This window comes from Podarcis gaigeae (assembly GCF_964106915.1).
Source record: "Podarcis gaigeae genome assembly, chromosome: 3".
NCBI classification, from domain to species: domain Eukaryota; kingdom Metazoa; phylum Chordata; class Lepidosauria; order Squamata; family Lacertidae; genus Podarcis; species Podarcis gaigeae.
The window spans coordinates 59,514,328-59,537,466 of record NC_139680.1 but is presented as its reverse complement, the minus strand read 5'-3'; the positions used below and the strand labels follow the sequence as shown (position 1 = coordinate 59,537,466).

General features: G+C 40.9%; 1 long non-coding RNA gene across 1 annotated transcript in view; it reads left to right on the top strand.

Moving 5' to 3' along the window:
* LOC310841058 overlaps nt 1-23,139 on the top strand; it is a 54,937-nt gene that overhangs the window by 1,476 nt on the left and 30,322 nt on the right. The window lies entirely within an intron of this gene.

The window sequence follows — 23,139 nt, the reverse complement described above, 5'->3', positions numbered from 1 at the left end:
AGGAAGGTGCTCGCCCAATAATGGGGAGAAGGTTTCCTAGCCTCCGCTTGCAGTGATTTGAAAGCAAACAAGCATGGCCTTCGTATTCTGCTTGGATCCTTCCCAGCCCACCCACCTCAACTTCAGACTGGGCAGCCCACAGCCCTGAATCCCTGAAGCTGGGGTTAAAATAGATGGTGCATTGAGTGATGGTGAGGGACACTGGCGAATTTCTGTCAGGCAACAAAACGGGAGTGGGCAGGCTTCAGGCTTGTGGGATCTACTCTAGATTTTTTTTACTAAAGCTCCAGTATTTGCCAACTAGAGCCTTGCACAAAAGGCATACATATAGAATTGAATAATTGTTTCCAGTAGCACCAGATGGGTTTTACAGCCCTTCCACACACAGCAATCTGTGCCTCCCTTCCCAAAAGCTTTCTTCATTTCAGTAGTATTATTTAGGGCAGCAAGGGGTTCATTTTGTTGATGCTATTGTTAAACAACTAGGAGTCAAAACAAAAAAAAAATCCTTCCAGTAGCACCTTAAAGACCAACTAAGTTAGTTCTTGGTATGAGCTTTCGTGTGCATGCACACTTCTTCGTATCTGAAGAAGTGTGCATGCACACGAAAGCTCATACCAAGAACTAACTTGGTTGGTCTTTAAGGTGCTACTGGAAGGATTTTTTTTGTTTTTGTTTTGACTATGGCAGACCAACACGGCTACCTATCTGTAACTAGGAGTCAGAAATCTACTTGCCCGTCTAATGCGTGATGCCCAGTAGATCCAGAGCTACCTTCCGCTCACGCTTGCCATACAGAGCCTGCTGGATGTTTGGATTATGGCAAAGCATAGTGGCAGCTTACTTCGCTACATTCCGCAGTGGATGTCTCGGTCTTCTCTCATGCACTGCTTTTGCATTGCTTCAGCTGGAGATCAGGAGGCAGGACAACACTGGGGGCGTGTGGTTTCTGCCCCACTGCCATTTTAGAATTATCAGTCATAGGAGTTGAATGGGGAAAGTGTGCTTGGATCCTAAGATGCCTAGACTATGATCTATTTATCTGTTCTTCAGCTTGGGGTGCCATAACTCCCATCATTTCCAGCCAGCTTATCCAGTGATCAGGGATGATGGGAGTTGTAGTTGAACAACAACTGAGGACCCAGTGTTCAAAGAAATGGATGTAATTTGATGAAGGCAGGTTTAAAAGTGCAACAGATAAATAATACAGACAAATCCAATGAGGAAAAATATAGCAAGGACTATTAGCTATAATAGCTGCAAATGAAACCTCCATGTTGATTACAAACTGGGGACAAATGACAGGAATGGCTATCATATCTTGCATATCAGTCTCACAGAGGGAATTAATTAACCTGTGAGGGAAACCACAAAAGTCTGAAAGTTTCCCCTCCCTTAGGCATCTGGTTTTGTGTGGGATTCTACTTGTACAGGTGCACTTCTGAACCAGGGTTCACACTACCAAGATAAGGCAGCTCACCTCAGGTGGTGGATTTTAGGGTACTATTGAATACTTTCAAATTATTATTTACCATGTATGTTTAATCATAAACTCAACCTCTTCAGTGGTGCTTAATCCCAGATAAGTATACATAGCATTGCAGCCGAAATTTCCTATTACATTTTTGCAACTTGGGAGAACGCAGGAACTATTTGAATTTTCTACCTTAGGAACCAATATATCTTGGACTTCAAACTTTGTCTCTGCTTTACACAACTATTTACAAAGGAAAAAGTTAATGGATGGTTGTTTCTCTGTTGGGTTGTTGTTTGTTGTGTGTGTGTGTGTGTGTGTGTGTGTGTGTGTGTAGTATTACTTTGAAGAGATGTTGGTTTTAAGTGTGTTACCAGAATATGCACATCATGCTTGTTTTTCTGTGCTTGGTGTGAAACACCACTCATTCCCAAGACTATAAACTTCGGTCTGTTGTAACTTTCCTTGCCTTACACATACAACCAAATACCACCTGTATCACTGATCTGAGTGTTTGCTCACACATCAATCACAGTTAATACTACACTATTAAACCCATCACTGGTGTGCCCAAGGCCAGCATGACTCCCCTGGCAATCAAAGTTGTTACTTCTTTGCCCAGTAATATTTTTAGAGTGCCAGTGAAGCAGAATGCGATCACAGTTGTGCAAACAAGATTCCTTATACCGTTGCAAGAAGATGCTGCAAAACAACGCTTGGCTCACTCTATTTTTCATTATTTGTGTCCCAGGACCCTCTGAGTCTGTGACTCTGATTATAAAATGTAGCCATTTCTAATGGCTCTAAGTATACTAACCTTTTTGTTAATAGAACTGCTTATTCATATTAGTTCTAATGAAGAACCAAAAACACAAAAGGTAATATATTGATCCAAATGGGAAACAGAGGATAAGTGGTGGTGGTTCTTGTTGTTTCTCCTTTTCTTTTTGTTGCCTTTCAGGTCAGACTTTTCACAGTTTTATAGTGCTACAAACCTCCAATGCCTGTTTAATCAGAGATGATAACAGACCCAGAATGTGGCTGCTAAGGTTTTGGCAAGGCCAGGAAAGTAAGGTGTTCCATTTATTTTGATCCTTCACTAACTTCCCTGATCTTCACTAACTTCCCTGGTTGCCAATTAGTTTCTGGGCTCAGTTCAAGGTGGTGGTTTTGACTTTCAGAGCCCTAAGCAGCCTGGGACTAGGATATAGCCTTTTCCTCTACAAACCTGACAGAGGAGTCCATTTCATCCCAAAGACCCTCCTCCATGTTCGCTTGCCAGCAACTTGGCATGGGGAGGTGTGCTTTTTCAGTTATGGCTGAGATTTGGAACACCAACTCCAGAGAGGTACACCTGGCCTTCATCACTGCCTGCCTTTTTGTGGACAGTGAATACCAAATTATTCCAGCATGGTTCTAATGTGAGGTCAATTTAATAGAAGAATGGAGAAAAAGCGGGTGGAGAAAGCAAAAGAACCACCAAATTCAGAGCCCTGCCAGTCTTGCATGAGTCAGAGCAGCTGGACAGAAAACAAGTATGCCAGTTCCAGTGTTGGTCAGCAAACCCAAAGCTAGCAGCAGAGGAGCGACAACGATGGAGGATCCTGGGGCTGAAAATAGTGGCCTCTGCAAGGTTGACTACCAATGTAGAATAAATTATAGCACCCTATGATCATGGGATTGCACCCTAAATATTGCTATTTAAATTATTCAGTGTTTGTTTTATTAGTAGCTATGTTTATATTAAAATTGTGAAGTGACTTGCATATAGGTTCTGTAGAAAATCAGAATTGGGGGTTTGTAATAAAATATATAAATAATAAAATGAGTACAGGCAATGTTAGGTGCTTCATAACACCTTCAACTCACTCCTTTAAAAAAATTGTCTTTCTCCAGGTTCAGCAAACTTTTAGAAGCCTTACAGGAAAAGGGCCTCAGATGATATAACACTAGCAAAAAGGACAATTTGCACAGATGCTATACAAAATTGATATGCACACACATATTGCAAGGAGACTGTGTGTAACATATGGACAGAGAAACCACATGGTGGGACCATTTACATATCCTGCCGCTGCCTGAGTATTTATGCCTGTGTGATTCTTGCATGGAAGTGTTACTGGAGCCAGAGGATAGCTGCTATCGTGCTGTTGTGGTAATGTATGAATTAGCTCCAAGTCTGCTTCTCAGTTGAATCAAAGGATAGAATGGCAACATGCCTGACCCCATTCCATCCAGATACAAGAAGCTTTGTACTTCCCACCTTGCATTATTTACCTAAGAACTTGAAATCCATTGTGAAAGAGTTTCTTTTTGACACAAAGTTTTTGCTTCCCTTGGGTTCCTGTCTCCATGATCCTAAATACACTGTGTGGCCCAGGGCAGTCCCAATCCATTCCTTTTCTTTCGACAAGATTCTTTGTAGGTCAAGAACAAGAGCATGTGCTGCGAGGCACACAATTACTTTATTTTGCCTTATTTTATACTTTAGCAGGCTTTCTTTCGTCTGAAAGCAAGTTCATCAATCTGTAGTAGATGATATACAGGGGATCTTGCTAGTGCTTCAGAGCCTCAGATTCTTACAAAGTAAAAATGAATGGGGTTATTTTTACCATGGTTCTCAGATTTCAAGTTTTAAAAAGAGCGAGAGAAAGATATCTACCTTCTTCAATAACTCAACATGTATAAGAGTTCAGCTGTGGATTCAGTGATAAGTTGCCACAGACTAACGACTGTAAACTATGCCTACAGATTTATTAAATAACATATTTTATTTTTTGATTAGAAGGTATTTAATTCACAGTTAAATATATTGTAAAATTTTAATGCCTAAGCAAGGATGGAAAATATGATATTCTTAATCATGAATCTTCACAGTTTTAAATGTTTACATAAATAGCAAGCTTTTTCCAAAGCAATGTAAGTTTTTGAAGAAATTGTTTAATTTAAGCAGGGTTTTGTGTGTGTGTTAGATTTACCGTAATACCAATTTCCATAGCTAGCTAATATCCCAATGTTGTCCCCAAATTCCACTCTCCTGGCTTCTGGCACCTAAGGAAATAGGCTGGGGATGAAGCAAATGGAAAGTGCCACAAGTTCAAGGTTTGAAACACTATAGTGCCGTTTAAAGAGGAAGAGCCAAATGTCAGTGGTAGAGCACCTGTTTTGCATGCAGAAAATCCCAGGTTCAATATTTGGCATCACCCAGTGGGGCTGCAAAAGACTTGTCTGAAGAGAACCACTTCCAATCAGTGCAAACTATACCGGGCTAGATAGACCAGTGGTAACAAACAGCCCTCCTGTGTTGCAAGAAGAAGCCAGCCACTTAGGACAACAGAATTTAAGGGATACATGGAGGCTGAAATTGATATCTGAATGTTGCAGCGGTATTTTTTTGTAAACGGTGGCCCTAGTATAATAGTATACTATATTATAATATACTATACCATAATAGTTCAAGGTGCAAATACATGCCAAATTGTCCATTGTTATTGTTTCTTATGGATAGAAACATTTTTTGATACTCTTAATCAATCAGTACTTCTGATTTTACTGTTACCGCAAATGTCATTTGTGGCATTTTGCCAAAAGCAATCAGCACCTTAATCCCGGTTATAAAGAGTTGATTTTATCAGGAAAGTAGTCAGATATGTTCCCCGTGAAACGGTATTCACCGCTAATTATGTTTTGTAAACAATATGTTTAGCTTCTAGCTTAATCCTATTGCTAAATCTATACACTGCATGCTCAGGTCTCATTAAAATAGATGAATTTAATGTGTACATAATTGCATATTTGTCAATTTTGTTTATTTTCAAACAGTTCGGTCTGCTGCTTCCTTCCACATGGGAAATCTGTGATGTGAATCTACAGCTCCCACATATACAAGCATTTTTCCATGAGCTTCAATGTTAGGAGTACTGCAAAAAAAATAATGAGGGAAGTGCCCCCATTTTTTTTTAGTGCCTTCTAAAGATTTGCTTATTCTGAATGAGTACATGAGATGCAGGCATAATATTCTTTTCCCAAGATGTTCAGGGCTCTCCATCACTCTTTCCTCTTTCTTGGCTTCCCTGCCTCCTCAGCTCCTCTGCTTCACAAGCTACCTGTTACCCTGGCAGCATTTCAGAGCACTATTACCTCCTATGCCTAGGCCCCTGTGAAGGAAAATACTGTTTTCTATTACCTAGAAATAAAAATGTGCATATAGATTCATTTGGGTACCTAGGGGTTAACTTATTAAGCCTGACCTTTTCCAAAGATCAGGCTTTGGTAGGTGGGGAAATCATTGAAGATGTGAAGGTTGAAGGGTCACAGGTAGCCTGTGTGGAGTTGAGAATTAAACCTGTGAATTGGGCAATCAGGTACCCAGATGCTATATTTGGGAGCATCTGCTTTTGAGAGTTTAGATCATGATGGATCTCCACATGATAAGGAGGAAAAGTAAGATGTCCTAAGAGGAAAAAGGGAAGAGCTGCGACTCTTAACGAGGTTTTGTAACTGGTAACTCATTTTTTGTATATATAGAATGAATGTTACTGTGAGGGACCATTTAGTTTTCAGGGAAAGTGGATGGTCTTTTAGCCCTGCATTTACAGGGAAGAATACATTTGCCGCATGCTCATTTGAACACTCCGAATACTTGTTTATATTTATCATTATCACCCCCAAAAATCAAGCTTTTAAAAATATCATTGTTATATCTAGCTCTTAAAAAAAAATACATTGGAGGAATTGATGTACATGAGTGTGTGTGTGTGCATCTGTGCTAAACTGAACTTGCAAGAGGATTTGTGATTTTCCAAGAAGGGTATAACTTTTTGGTGGCAATCAATGCATGATGGCATTCTTCCTCTTGATCCAATACAGGAAAGCACTTAAGTACTTCCTCAAATCCAGGAGACTACATTAGTACCGTGATTCCTACTGCTAGGCCCCATTTTACATTCCCCAGTAATCAGGACTCGGAAACAGTGGAAGGATATGGGAATACGGCACCTCATGTCATTCAGCAATTCGTCTGGATGACTAAAACCCTCTGGATAACTAAAAGCTCCCAAAGGCCTGCTTCCAAGCCAGTATTTATCAATTGGGAAGATGGTTTCAGTAATATAACTGCTAACAATCGGATCTGAAACAGCAGGGAGAAAAATGAGGTAGCTCTTTAGAGACCCCATTTGAGCCACGGAGGATCCTCTTGAGAGAAGTAAGTGAATGTTAAATGTGGCGCAGCTGCTGACTTAACTTTCAGAGCGAACAGCGTGCCCTGGGGATTTTCTCATAAATATCAAATGATGCAGGACAACCCAGCAATGAATGAAGGACATAAATTGTTATTGGAAAATGTATATGAAAATGTATACCTATTTTATTTTCATTATTTATTTGCAGCACGTTATTGCCCAGCTGAAACGGTGGTTGGCACAAATAACGACTCAATGATAACAACGACCTCTTCATGAAAGATTTTTCAATATATTAATATAAACAATGTGAAGGATGCACACCAGATAAATTTATTGAAAGGAGTTCATTTGAAAACTCTTGGTATAAAATATACCAAGGCAACACACAACCGTACATATTCTTTTCGCTTACATAATTAGTATATGACATGGCTGATAAGATTGCTTCCCCCCTCCCTGATTATTACTAGAATTACTTTCACTTTCTGCTCGAGATGATGTTTAAAGTTTCAGTCCTAGCTACATGGGAGTAAGCCTGATTGAATTCGGCTGGACTTGTTCCTGAGTAGATATTGTTAGATTTGTCCTGTCAGTTACTTAGGGTGGTCCCCCCCCCATGTGCTTTTGATGTAGTTCCTTCTGTTGCATTTTAATTTCCATGTTGTTTGTATTTCAGTTATTATTTTATTCTGTTTGTATACTGCCCACCTAACTTAGTTCTCTAGATACTCTACAGAAACATTAAAAATGAACAAATGCAGTTCAGACTTTTACAAAGTAAAAACAGTGGCTGATATTTGGTTAAGCTTCTTAGCACTGTGGCACTAGCTGAGAAATATGCTCACGAAAGAGGAGGGAAGGCGGTTTTTGGTAATTCCCTCTCTCCCCAGCAGCCTCCCAGGAAATCTGTCCTGGAGGATCGCGGGTCCTTCTAGATTAGAACAGGTTTTCAGGGGCCCTATCTGCCACCCAAGATATGCTTATTCTGAATGAATACATGAGATGCAGGCACCATCTGTGGATGCACACACAGCTTTTCTTTTTCCAAGATATCCGGGGTTCTCCATCATTCTGTCCATCTTCTTGGTTTCCCTGCCTCCTCAGCTTCCCTGCTTCACAAGCTACCTGTTGTCCTGGAAGCATTTCAGAGCACCATCACCTCCTATGCCTAGGCCCTTGTGAAGGAAAATACTGCTTTGTATTACCTAGAAATATAAATCTGGTGATGCAGGCACCATCTGTGGATGCACACACAGCTTCTCTTTTTCCAAGATATCCGGGGTTCTCCATCATTCTGTCCATCTTCTTGGTTTCCCTGCCTCCTCAGCTTCCCTGCTTCACAAGCTACCTGTTGTCCTGGAAGCATTTCAGAGCACCATCACCTCCTATGCCTAGGCCCTTGTGAAGGAAAATACTGCTTTGTATTACCTAGAAATATAAATCTGGTGCATGTAAATTTATTTGTGTACTTTGGAGAAGGTCAGGCTTAGTAAGTTAACCCCTAAGATCAAATTGGTAGGTGGGGGAAATATTGAAGATGTGAGACTCGAGGGACAATCAAAATAATGCATATTCAAGGTAATAATTAAACCATAAATTTAATTTCCAATCCTTTAATGGCACCCAAAATTTGTAGGTGACTAGCTCACTTCCCTTAATGCCATCCATGTATGTAATCAGTCTAAGAAATAATGATCAACTCTCCAAGATTATGTAACCTCTCAAAAACTGGTATTAACACAAAAGTGAACGTCAGCATAGCTATTTCCTTCCCTTCTTTCAGTTATATCCAAGTTATTCTGTGCAGTTATATTCTGTTTACAAGGGTTATTTCTTTCCTTTCTCAAAGCACAACTTTGATCCATCTCGTTGGATCTTGTTTTCCCAAGAAGTGAGATCTTTTAAAAAGTACTATTGGATTGTATTCGAAGTCCTTGAAAGTATACAGTGGTTAGATTCATCTAATTTTTGATGATAACCAGTCTCATGATACTTCCCAGCCTCAATGAATGCATTTACTTTTCTCTGAGAAGGATAGCAGAGATGGCTTTAAACCAAAAACTCAAGAGGTGAAACTACAACTAAAGCTATTCAACCTATCGTTTCCTTTCAGAGAGATCATTTCCTCTTGGCACCAAGCTCTTTGCTTTTGTCGTTCAACAAAAATGTTGTTTAACCACTGTGCACAGACTCAAACATAATGGATTATGGATTTTATGAAGCTTTCTGCCTCTGCTAAAAAGGTTTCCTTTTATACATGAAGTATTTTAACATTCATAGATTTGCCACACAGAGACAGATGCACAAAAAATGGTAAAGTCAAAATGAATTGTTAGAACCATGCAAGTGATGTGCATCTGGCTTTTTTGGGGGGAGGGGAGGGGAAACCAACTTCAGTTTATCCATCAAATACTATGCCCTAACTCAGCTGAAAGGTTATTTGCATGTGGAAGCAAGCTTCTTTACATATACTCCAAATGGATGGAGAACTTCATGCACAAATGAAAGCTGCACAGACAATTCCTTCCTTGCTCAACTGAGACATTATTCTAAGCATATGAGAGAAGTGTGTCCTGCTGACATTTCATGTGACTGGCATCCCACTGAAAAACTGCTCTGTGTGCAGCATGAGCTTACCAGATGGGCGGGGTATAAATAAATTATTATTATTATTATTATTATTATTATTATTATTATTATTATGCCCAGCTAAGTTAATGATCCATCTCATGTTAATTCTGCACATGTAGCACTCATCCAAATCAGCTCTTCTGCCAGTCATCCTTACTTGCACCCAAAGGCACTAGAATGGCAATTTCTCCCCACAAAACAGCTGATGCGTTTCGCCCCCACTATTCAGAAAGTACTGTGGTGTTCACCCACAGCTGGATTGGGGCCAGACAATATTGTGACAACAACTTCACTAATGCATGTCACAACTTTTCATCATTCTTCTCTAAACTGTGGCAAAACTTATCTACCGTGATATACAGATGTAATGCGAGGGTATAGCATTTTGTACAAATATATCAACTAATTATGCAACTGAATAATGAAATGTCATCATATAAAAATGAGTACAGTTTCTCATTTGTATACAGACTATTTTTCCCCATTAGATTTCTGCACCCATGCCCTTTCTATCTAACATTCCTGATCCTAGCTACATTTACTTGGGGGAAGGGGAGCTAATTTAAAAGCCAAGAGGGCTTAATTCCAAGAAAATGCTTTAATTCTGAATCTGCACGTGTCATCTGAGAAGCAAGTTTTACCGAGTTAAATGGGGCTTATGCCCAGATAAGTATGTGTGAGACCACAACCTTGGTATTAAAGGGTGTGTGCAGGAATACAGAGGAGAGATTACCATAAAATTCTATAGTTTTCCATCTGAGAACCTATGTGGCATAGAGGCCAGATGTGGTAAGAGACATTCAATTCCACAATGAGCCACAAAGCAGAAATTGACCCAGTCGCTGTCTCTCACCTTAACCTACCTCACAGGGTTGTTGTGCACATGAAATGGATTGGTGGGTGAAGGGACCATGTGTACTACCCAGAGGTACTTGGAGGAAGGGTGGGATGAAAATAGAATTCATTTTAAAAATTATAAATTCACTATGTCAGAAATAATGAAAGAGCCATACCAGTACAGCACTGCTGATCCTGTAATTGTCCAATGGGAAAATATACAGTGGAACCTTGGTTCTCAAACTTAATCTATTCCGGAAGTCCATTTGATTCCCGAAACTGTTTGAAAACCAAGGCATGGTTTCTGATTGGCTGCAGGAGCTTCCTGCACTCAAGCAGAAGCCGCGTTGGATGTTCAGCTTCCGAAAAATGTTTGAAAACCAGAACACTTAATTCCGGGTTTTTGGTGTTCAGGAGCCGATTTGTTCGTCAGCTAAGCCGTTCGAGAACCAAGGTACCACTGTATATATACCAGTTTAGAATAATTTTGTTGAGTGGAACAAGTCATTTGAGGTTCTGCTGAAATATAAATATCCAGATGGATAATTTTTGTTTTGTTTTTAAAAGTATGTGAACAGAAATCGCTTGCTGAAGGCTCTATTGTAGTTTAAACACTAGCATTATATATCGAGAACAGTCTGTCTAATAGGAAAACCTGTTAAAATATTTTCCCACCACACGACTCTCCAGCCAGGAACAATTTTGAACAATGGCTTCACTTTTTTAGTAATGACACTCTGAGCAGCTCCATTGTTCAAAACTTGTCCCACAGATATCTAATTTTTAGTAGGATCAAACGTGCCATTAGCCCATATTAAGGTTTTTATCCAGAAAATTTCTCTCGTACTTTACAGACTTAAGGAAACTATGTCACCATATGTGGAGCCTGATGACACTTTCTAACTCCTGTATTATGGAAATGTATAAATGTTGTCACAGCAGCCTGATCCGTGACAGATTTGAACTGCCGCAGGGTGTTTATGGAGCATGAAGTTAAGGAGTCTGTTTTAACTCATCAGAAAGTGAGCTTAATGAATAGGCTTAAAGCCTCATCTCTTTGCTGCTGTTTTATTGTTTGTTAAATTGACTGAACTCATTCATGGTACTCAGCATAACATTGCTATTCTCACATCTACACTAGTAGCGAAAATTGTGGAAACCTTTAGGAAAAGTTGTATTTCTAAGGTTTGATGGCTCATAACATCCGTCTTTTTAAGAAGAATGGCATAAAATGATACCTTGAAATTATATATCATTAGAAATATAATTTAATGCCGAATATAATGCAGCAAACTGTGTTGAATTATCTTTATTTTACCAAAAGTTATAGCCAAATAACCAGAAAAAGAAAGCACACCTACTTACAGGTATGTAACAAGAAGTGGATTTTCTTAAGTCCAAACTGAACAAGGACAAACAGTGAAAAGAGGTGACTGGTCAGTAGAAAGTGATGTAGTAGCCCTGACCTGAATTCAATTGAAAAGTTATGAAATAAGCTTTATCGTGGTTTTCTGTGCACTTGTGTTATGGATTTGTTTGGGTCTTTTGCCTTATTTATATGCTATTGTGTTTTTGATATACCCAGAATAGAAATATTAAATCAAACCAAACCAAACCAGGACACATTCAGTGTCACTACCTTCCAGTGGCAGTGTTAAAAAAAACATTTAAGAGGCACAGGAAAGACAAAGGGAATTTCAGGAGGAGGGTTAGAGTTCCACGTTAGAGTTCTGAAAGTAAAAGTATATTTCACTGTAATGCTCCCATCTTAAAACATATTTTCTCTGAAGCTAGTGCTAATTATTTTGATGGAGTTACCATTCAAGTACTGCATACTTGGGACTGTGGCCTTATTTCAACTTAGTTTATAATTTCTATAATTTGTGAAGTATCCTTCCTGTAGATAATAACCACAGGGGTTTGGCAATTGGCAAACTTCTTGAGGAAGATTAGGACCAGATTAGCCTCCGTTCTATCACCTCCATCCCACCAAAATAGGAAACATTCATTCTATTATTTGATAAAGCAAAAAACATTTCCCTCTGGAGACTTCTGAGTTTACTAAGTGAAGCCAGCCATTGCAGACAAAGCAGCATCGTTTAGCTGTCTGGAAGCAGGGGAATCAACCTATATGTACTGCAGGAGTCGGATGCACAGAAGAAGTACATCCATTACCATAAGTTCTGGTGCAGACATAATGCTGGCTCTCTGCAAACTGTGGTTTGCAAATCAGGATCCAGTCTCAGGAACAGATGCTCATTGTCATATATGTTCCTCCCTCCCTCTGTTTGTTTCCACAGTTTAGCACAGCATCTGCAGCAACACTAAACAGGTTCCCTCGTAACCAAGGTTTGCAAATCTACTGCAAAATCTGGCTTTAAATCCCGGCTGAGTCGGGAATCAAGTTCAGAGTCATAATGTGTTGATAAAACTGAATTAAAGCTGATGGAGAATCAAAGGAGAATTTGCAGTGACTGGGAGGTGACAGGAAAAGGGGGAAGGGAGCATGCTTTCACATGACTCAGTTCCAGTTTGCAAGCCACCACTTTCACAGAGCCATTGCCCTATCTCCAGGGAACTTTGTGTTGCTGTTTGCACAACTTTGGGCACTAGTCCCAAGAGAGAACCACATGGATATGCCCAGCGATAAGGATGCTTTGCACTCTAACCCTTTGATCCGAAGACTCCTTGCAGAGTTGTATTCTGGAAGTGAAAATCCAAGGTAGGATCCTCTTCAAGGGAAATCTTAAGGCAGCCCTATCAGAAACAAGTGCAACTGTAATTATGATTGTCAGGACCATTGCAATTAATTACATCTGCAAGGAGTGACAGAGCCCAAAATAGCCCAAGCTGCTGGTGACCCAAAAAACCGCTCAGAGCATGTCCAAGCGAGTATTTGGCAGGGAGCGCCTGCAGCTTAAAAAAAGAACCTAACCCTTTAGGCCCATGCAAGCCATTAAACATTTTGTGGAAATGTCAGGCCAGAAGTAGGAAAAGACCTTTCAATTGTTTACAGAGTGTTTTCCTCCAATTAGGGAGAACAGATTTTAATGTTTACCTGCTTCCTCCCCCCTCCCCTCAGAAAAGAGACAGATAGGCTTAAGATTTAAAAGGCAGCTGTTCAATTAAAAAATAACAATAATTCTTGCCAAGGCAGACCCCATGATTCTTATAGGGTGGGGTGAGCAAATGCCAATCAGTTTAGCAGTATTTAAAGATACGTAAGGAACTTAGCCTGGGAGCTCTGCTGACGACGTAAAACTAGGAGACATTTCCAGAAGTGTCTGTCAAACAAAGTATAAAAATAATCAGAGGTTGGTGACTGAGACTTCTGCTAGTGGGCAGGACAGCACAACTGGACAGGACTGTACTAGGCTTCTCACGCCGTTGTTGCTGTTTTGCCAGCGTGTAAGCTAAAAACGAGGAATGGATCTATCAGAAATGTGCATTGCAAGCTTACACAATTGATTCAGAGAGAGAATAATTTTGAAAGACTTAAATCACCCAAACTGAAGGAAGGCAACACAAGACTTTTCTCATAGAGCAACTTTTTGAGTATGTCCATTCTACCATAGAATTAATGGTCTAAAGGTTATCTTTAAAAGTAACTTCTTTATTTAAAGTGTTTGCATACCACCCTTCATGAAAATACATTCCAGGGCATTTAAGAGTAGGAAATTGCTTTATAAAATACAATTGTGTAGTTATCATGCTCTAAAAATACACACACGTGCAGAGTTAAAACAAAGGTGATTTCCACATTCATCACACCTTCAAAACCTATTCGGACAGCAAAATGGGTGGCACAGTTGCAGGGTTTGCAAAACATCCTCTTTTCCCATTGGATCTTACAAATATTTTCCTTTAAAATGCCCAAGAAAATAAAAAAGCCTTAACTTGGTGTCTCAAAGTCAACAAGACAGGTGCCAGGCAAGCTTCCCTGGTGAGAGAATTCTATAACCAGGGATGCCATCGTTGAAAAAGCCCTCTCTGTTGTTGCCACCTGCTTGATTTCTCTCATCACACAGTGGCAGCCAGTGGCTGTGTTGGAGAGGAGAAAGTGTGCCTGTCAGAGACCTTTAGTTGGCTGACACTTGCTCAAACAATTTGCCTTTAATACAGAGTAAATCCATGCAGGTGCCATTAAATCAGCTAAGATTACATAATTCTCCATAAGAATTAAAATTGCTATCTAGAAAGTTGGTTTTGTGTTCCTCTGACATCAGATGTTGATTAGAAAGACATGACATTCATAAACATCACTAATAGTGCATGTTGTCTCAGAAGTTGCCATCCCCTTTGGTGTAAAACTACCTTCAGCCAGGGCAGTTTTCCCCCTCAGTCCATCAACTGAACTAAAATTTTCGTTAACCAGAGAATGGGAGGAGAAGGATGTCTCATGACTCCACACATTTAAAGGAGGATGAGATTCCTGTATCACATTCTAATTAAAAAAAGGACTAGTAATCAGTCTACCAGCTTCCCCAACCTGGTGCCCTCCAGATGATTTTGACTAAAATTCTTATTGTTCCTGACCATTTGCCATGCTGGCTGAGGATCATGGGAACTGTAGTCCATAACATGGACCATAACATCTGGCGGGCAACAATTTAGGGCCAGCTGATTTACACTGTGGGATGCCCTGCAAATCAGAACATTCTGGGGCCTTGCGGATATTCAGTTAATGTTTTATATTCGGCATCAATGTTTGCCACCCTCAGTTTTTTTCCAGTGGCAGTCAACATTTGACAGCATCTGACAGGTGGCATTCGACAGCAGTCGAAATTTAACTGTATCTGACATGTAGCAGTCAGTATTTGACAAGATTTGGCAGGTGGCACGCAGTAGCAGTCAACACAAGACAATATTAGGGATGGCACTGAATTTTAGAATGGGCAGTTCAGAAAGAGAAGACATAGTTTGTAAAATGCATGCCAAATATGAGACAAACCAACCCTGCTCTTGAAGTTTAGCTCAGCTCATAATTACATCACCTTAGAGCCAACCATCCCATGACTTCCTGGCCTCCTCATCTCCTTTTCCAAACATATACCATGAGATGGAAAGGCAGGAAATGAGTGGACACTCCTTCTGTAAATTTTCAGTGGGCTCAGTGAGATCAGGGGGGCTTCCAAGCCATTGGTCCTGGGGACGCCTAAGATCTGTACTTCCAGTCTACTTACCCCAGAGGAATCACTCTGCTCTTAGCTGTGATTGACATCCTTGAGGGTGACTAGAAGTAGTGGGATTGCCACTGCCTGCCTGCTTCAGAACAGGAACTGCCAATGCTCAACAGATATGATCTAAATGTCATTTCCCCGAGGAGTTCTCTCATATAGCTCAGAATATAAAACAAGATCTGTTCATGTGTAGAATGTGCTTTTAGTCTCTTTCTCTTTGGTCCAAGTTCTGCATACTAACCAGAGGCAGGACAATAGGAAAGACAATATGGAAAGCTGCAGCAAACATTACATACCAGTCAGCTCCTGTGAACCTAGCGATTGGAAAGCATATCAGCATGAGTAGATAAATAGGTACCACTGGAGCAGGAAAGTGAATGGCATTTCCATGTGCTCTGGCACTCATCAAGGTGTTCTGTTGCTCCAGAAGCCTTTTAGTCCTGCTGGCCACATGACCAGGAAAACTGTCTGCAGACAAACACCGGCTCCCTCAGCCTGAAAGCAGAGATGAGCACTGCAGGCCATAGTCAAATATGACGACTTAATTGCCCAGGGTCCTTTACTTTTTTATTTCTTTTTTTAACCTTTTACCAATTTATAAATCTACATAAAGGATATAGAGAGATATGTGTGTGCATTATATATATATATATTTAAATATATATATAATGACCCAATTTCAAATTGAGCTGAGAGGAGTCCTTTGAAGTTTTTACCATGTAATAGGGAATACTGATACCTTGAGGATCAGTTCCCCATCATTCCCATCCATTAGGTAGGAGAAGAGACACCATGTGGAAGCAAGTCTACCTACAATCTTCCACTGCACTCTGAGAATTGCCTGGACTGGGTCCTTAGTCAAGAGGTAAATAGAGCTGAGAATTCATGGCACAATATGAAACTCCTCAACTAAGATGCAAATTGGAATATAATTATCCTCCACAATTTGCCCTTCTCCAAATTTTGCTAGAAATGTAAGCCCACAACTGACATGGGGATTACATTCTGGGAATCGCACCTAAAGCCCAAACCAAAATTGTGTATAGTCAACACAAATTGGGTTCAATGGTGGATGGGATTGCCAAAGTCCTTTTTCCTGGAACCCCCCTTTCCAATTTTTTTTGCCACATGCATAAAGCTGAATGCCCGCAAGTTAAATGTGTATAAGTTGTGGGCTTACTGTACAGTTATTGGCTCCAAAAAAAAAAAACAAAAAAAAAACATGTACCCAAATGTATTATAATAAGATGCTTATTTTAGATCAAAATAGTATTTTGTGATAAAGTATGCATTTATCAACACATTCTTGAATACAATCTTTTGTACAGTGTTTTTTTAAAAAAGAATCCACAGATTCACATGAAAATGGAGCAGGATGGACTTATCAATATACAGTGGTACCTTGGGTTACAGATGCTTCAGGTTACAGACGCTTCAGGTTACAGACTCCGCTAACCCAGAAATAGTACCTCGGGTGAACTTTGCTTCAGGATGAGAACAGAAATCACGGGGTGGCGGTGCGGCAGCAGCGGAAGGCCCCATTAGCTAAAGTGGTACCTCAGGTTAAGCACAGTTTCTGGTTAAGAACGGACCTCCGGAACGAATTAAGTTCTTAACCCGAGGTACCACTGTACACATGTAAATTGGCATGGACCAGAAGTATAGATGTCTGTCCATTCCTAGTTCCTGCATCCTTTGCTTATCATTCCATCCTGATGTCTGGCTTGCTCTTTGCTCCTGCCTTATCTTTTTGGACCTCACTTGCTCTTCCATCCTATCTCTTGGCTGCTCCTATGGCTCCTTGGTTTTCAGGCTCCCAGCTCATCTCTGAATACTACCCAGCCCTAGCACCCATGGGTGGGATTAATGTTAGTGCAGTTAGATTTTACTCTTACCATACACAATCTAGAAAACAACCTTTTCATATGTAAGAATGAAAATGTGCCTCCAATTCTTGTTTTGTTTTGTTTTTTAAAAAATGTGCTAGCTGCCAGAAGTCTGCAAAAGACTGAAACGGGGGTACATCCCCTCCAGTACCTTGTTTGCAAGCTTCCAGAAGCTTCTGGCTTGCTCTGCTGATCAGAAGGTCAGCGGTTCGAATCCACATGATGGGGTGAGCTCCCATCTCTCTGTCCCAGCTCCTGCTAACCTAGCAGTTTGAAAGCATGCCAGTGCAAGTAGATAAATAGGTACCGCAGTGGTGGGAAGGCAAACAGCGTTTCTGTGCGCTCTGGTTTCTGTCACAGTATCCCGTTGTGCCAGAAGCGGTTTAGTCATGCTGGTCACATGACCTGGAAAGCTGTCTGTGGACAAACGCCAGCTCCCTCACCCTGAAAGCGAGATGGGCGCTGCAACCCCATAGTCACCTTTGACTGGACTTAACCTTCCAGAGGTCCTTTACCTACCCTGGTTCCAGTGCACTCCCACCACTGATGTTTGAAGCCCTGTGCACATCATGTTATAGCCACAATCCATATCTATCCTGTAGTTTTTGGATAAATATTCCTGTTTGGTGCCCTTTCCCTCAAGGGATTTGAAAATGTAAGCCACATTCACGTTGCAGATAAGCTGAGGTGTGCACATTTAGACAGCCATTGCACATGTGCAGAGACAATGCATGCACAGTGGATCGTTTCCTGGGTAGGCATTTGAGGGGTTTCAGTTGTGGGGAAGCCTAACAGGTCATGCGCCCTTGGATGAAGACACCCCCTCCACACACACATTCTGATGGGTGCAGCAATGTCCAAATATGACTTGAAATGCAGTGTGTGGGGGGTGGTGGAATCACCTCACTGCATTTCAAGCCGCTAATGGGTACATGGCCTTAGAAAGCTGGACTAGATGGAGCCAGATTGGTCTGCTCCAGCAAGCCAGTTCTTATCTTTCATTTCAAGGCTAGCTGTGATGGGCCACTGCTACTGCTACAGCTGTAGGTTACAAAGGCCAAGGAGAAAATGAAGTGGGGCATAATGAAGAGTTAATTTTTTAAAAAATAAAATAAAATGCTGCAATATTAAAATCCCAAGTTATTCTTGCTGAGGCTTTCAACAGTAATCACCAGGGCTGTAGAAAACAGCTACAGTTTACATGTGCAGCCAGTTGCTTTTCTAATTGCTACAGCAGGCTACCACTGGGAAGAACAAAGGAAATATTTAGCACATCGTAAATTCTTCTGCAGCCCTGCCAAGTGGCTGGAGTTCAGATTACAAGTTTATAACCAACATTTGAGAGCAATTTTGACTGCACTTTGAGAAAGTAGGTGGGGAAGCTGCTCCTCGTTGTTTCTTCTAATGCTGCAGTAAATGTCTGTGTGAATAAGCTTGGGTTCAAAATGCCACACTCGGCTTGCCTTTAGACTTTAAAACAAGGGAGATGCTACAGGAAGACAAATCTGGGAAGCATTTTTAAAAAAATAACATCAGTTTCATTCATGCAATAAGTTGGTTTAAATGGTTTTTAATGTTGTTTTTGAATTTTGTAACCTGCCCTGCAAGGGACACGGGTGGCGCTGTGGTCTAAACAGAGCCTACGGCATGCCGATCAGAAGGTCGGCGGTTCGAATCCCCGTGACAGGGTGAGCTCCCATTGCTCGGTCCCTGCTCCTGTCAACCTAGCAGTTCGAAAGAACAAAGTGCAAGTAGATAAATAGGTACCGCTCCGGCGGGAAGGTAAACGGCGTTTCCATGTGCTGCTCTGGTTCGCCAGAAGCTGCTTAGTCATGCTGGCCACATGACCCGGAAGCTGTCTGCGGACAAACGCCAGCTCCCTCAGCCTATAGAGCGAGATGAGCACCACAACCCCAGAGTCATCCGTGACTGGACCTAAAGGTCAGGGGTACGTTTACCTTTACCTTTAACCTGCCCTGCAACCTTAGGGTAAATAATGATGATGATGCAAAGATCTCTCCTCCATTGAAATCAAACATAGGGACTTTCCAAAGACCTTAACTTGGGCTGGATTGGGTAGTGCTGTGACCTCGAGCTTTCTCTTCTGCACTGCAAAGACAGACACAACAAATACTTTGAAGATGACAAAAGTTATGTTTTTTGGCAAGTAGGTAGGGCTACTTCCTCCTCCTACATAGTTCTCTCTCCAAGAAACCTGGTAATTTTCAGGCCAGGAAAACAATATTTTTGCTCATCTAAATGGCTGTTCTATATTCTGTTTGGTGCTGTAATGTTGTTTTCAAGATTACAAATCTTTCAGTATTCCTCTTCTAATAACTGATTATTTTTCTTAGACTTGAAGATAATCCTTCTGCTCAGGAGGATTTGTACAGTAGTAACCACTAGGAGTGTGCACCGACTCTGTGTGTACCCCGATACAGGGCAAAGTGTGGTGATTCAGAAAGGTTCCTGATTGGATTGAGCTGTTAGCAAAGAATCTAGAGTCAGATCAAGGCATGTGTAAGCGTCTGAGTGGCTCAGTGCAATAAATGCATGAGTGACATGACAGTTTCCCCCCCATGAAATGAAACCAAGCTAGTTTGGAAATGCCCAGAGCTTGAGAGGAGAGGTGGAAGAACTCGCAGTTTGATGGACAGCTCCAACTTTTAATTCCAGTGTATTATTTCTCCAGGGCACTCCAACCACAATGATTTGGAGAAGGGAATAAAAATGATTCTTATTTTTCAGGGGGATCTATGCCTTCCCTTATGCAAGTTGATGGAGATCTTTCTCTTTCCCAAGGAGAAGATGCTATATCCTTAAAAGTCCATTGTGGGACAGCAGCCCAGCTCTCCACCAATGTCCACTGGGGTAACAGAATCCGTGCTGGGGTGTGTGGGATTGATATTTTCTCCACCTTGTGTCTCTCCTAGGCATCCATGGTCTTTCACCCACCAACCTACCACCTGTGATTCCTATTGTACCCACCCCAAAATGGTAAAGTCTATATTTGCAGGAAAACCACTGTAGCTATCTGAAACTTGGCAGGCTTCATCCACTCATAAGGCATGAGCATACATGAATTCTACATCCAATTCTGCTAGAAATTGAAAAGTTATAAACTTTTCCTTCATATAAAATATAAACTTTAAGGATGTCCCTATGAAAACCCTGCTATATCTTCTTCCAAGTTTGCAGACATATCCCACTCTGGAGGGGCTGCTATGCTTGCAAATTTCACTTACTTTTGCAAAAAGGGGGGGGGGGAGGTACAGTGGTACCTCAAGCTACAGACGCTTCAGGTTACATACGCTTCAGGTTATAGACTCCGCTGACCCAGAAATAGTACCTCAGGTTAAGAACTTTGCTTCAGGATAAGAACAGAAATCGCACGGTGGCAGCGGGAGGCCCCATTAGCTAAATTGGTACCTCAGGTTAAGAACAGTTTCAGGTTAAGAATGGACCTCCAGAACTAATTAAGTTCTTAACCCAAGGTACCACTGTATATGTGTTTGGATTATCCATGATAGTGAATGGGGAAGGAAAGCTCCTCTTTTTAACAGATCTGTTTAGTCCAATTGGAAAGACCAATAGTAACTCCAAAACAGGCCAGACTGTTTCCCAAACCTACAGTTGAAAGGCAAATATTGTGGCCAGTACATACCTAGTAACTCCTGTAATTCATACAAGGTTGCAATCTTATGTACACTCTGCATGCCAGCGGGACTTATTTTCAAATAAACAGGTGGGGTTGAACCACATGCTGGATCTTATTTTATTATTCCATACCTATCTGACCATATGCCTGCTCACATCTATAGAAACACAGAAGGAAGCCTGTATAATAAAGTAAAAACAAATATGCAAGGCCAAACACATTATCAACGTCACTTTTAGTTTGGCTCTTTAAATCAACCCATTTCTGCTGAAATGAACACAGGCAAATCATTATTTGAATGTCTCAGATATTCCCTTAATGACACTAAGAGGAGATTCTAAATAGAAAATGACTGGGAACTTTGCTTTAAAACATATGTAAGGAGGGATGGAGCAGACCCTCATTTATTATAGTGCTAAACAAGACAGATTCTGTTCTCAGTTCCAGCTCAAGAGAATAAGTCCTGATCTTGACTAATGTGAGCAATGAGTTTAAACCAAATGTGGATAAACGATAAATCAAGGAAAGCTTTATAGTGTCAGGATTAATATCGGAGATGAGATTCCCGACTCTTATTCCAGCCGCTTTAATATTTGTAAAAGATCCCCAACTACAATGAAGAACTCCTCAAGTCTTAAATAAACAGTGATGGTTTTCATAGTACGAACAAGTACTTGTTTAGTGCAAATGTGAGCCTTGCATATGAAGCAGCCTCATGCTATGTCCGACCACTGGTACCATCTCTTATACAGAGATATTTGCCAGCTGATCTGATATACAGGAAATAGCTGAGGGGTTCTCTATGATTTTTTTTTAAAGACAGTAACATAAATGGGAGAAAAAGAGGGTATGATGTAAAAGTTTTGACCATTTAAGATTGGAAATAGCTTTTCTGTTACATCTTTTCTGTTACTGATATATACTGTACTATAAAGCACATTCTTAAAAAAAAGAAAAAGAATATTCCACCCATGAATAATGCTTAACATTCTTCTCTGCAAAATTCATTCACACCTAGTCTATTCAAAAACTTCCAGTCTCCTGCTCATTAAAGGAACTTAATAAGCACATTTCACAGGTGATCTAGCCCTAAATTAGGTGCAATGATTTCTTCTAATATTTGGCAGGGTTTTTTTCCTTTTTTAAAAAAACACAAAATGATCTGTATCATTTTCACTTCACTTGTATGCTGCTACATCTTCTGCCGTGGCACAAATATTTTTACAGCCTTAAAGTAATCTAAAAGCCACATTGCAAATATGTCTACATTTGCCAGTATGATGCAGCACCAGGCTGTCTGTGCTTTAAGATCTCCTGTTCATTCCAGGTTACTTCTTTTACCATCTTCCTCTATGCTCAGGCACCAGGGGAAAACCTTTACTTTTTACCTGGGTGTTGCCCTTAATTTGACAGGTTGCATTGTGGCCCTTTTTAGTGGGGTTTGAATTGAAACTCCTGTCTATTATCTGTATAGCTGTGTTTTATATATATATATATATATATGCAGGTTTTGGTGTCCTCGGGTGTCTTCCCGTGTAAAAGTTGGGGTGTCTAGGCGACGTTTCGACGAGGTCTCACTCGTCATCTTCAGGCTGGTGCTTTCGGCTTCTTGTTACTGGAACAGAGCGGGATCTCAATGTTTGAGTTCCTATAAATACTGTAGAGGGGGTGTGGTGTCTAGCCTCCAATGTTCTGGGCAGAGAGGAAGTTCCCAGGCTAGTGTGCCTTTTCTTCTTTTGTTCCTTAATTACTTGAGAGATACCTTGAGTGATTTCTTGAGTGATATCCTGAGTACCACTTAGGTGGGTCATTAGGTGTGGATTAGTTGCTAAAGTCTTTGTGTCTTGACCTCTTGAACTTTGTGAAGAGTTTTCCTGAGAAGATGGCTGTATTGCACTTAGTTGTGCTTTGGCTTGGCTTCGTGTATAGGGGCGAGCTGTGGTTTTGTGGCTTGTGTCAGCCAGATCTGTGTAGGGATTGCAGGGGGGTGCAGCATCCGGAGGTGCCACCATGGATTGGCTACTGGATGGTGTCAGTAATTCATCTGTGGAGAGGGTCTGGGTTTGGGTCTGGTGTGGTTGATTGGTGTTGGCGTTCTGTGTGCCTCTGGATCTGGTGTCAGTTTTTGTGGAGAGGGCTAATTTCCAGATGTCTGGCAAGCGGGATGTGTCGTCACGCTTGTTCATGTTGTGAGGGTGTTTCTCTATCTCGATGGCTTCCATGATTATTCTCTTGTGGTTCTGTGTGCCTCTGGATCTGGTGTCCTCTCTTTTCCAACACATGAAAG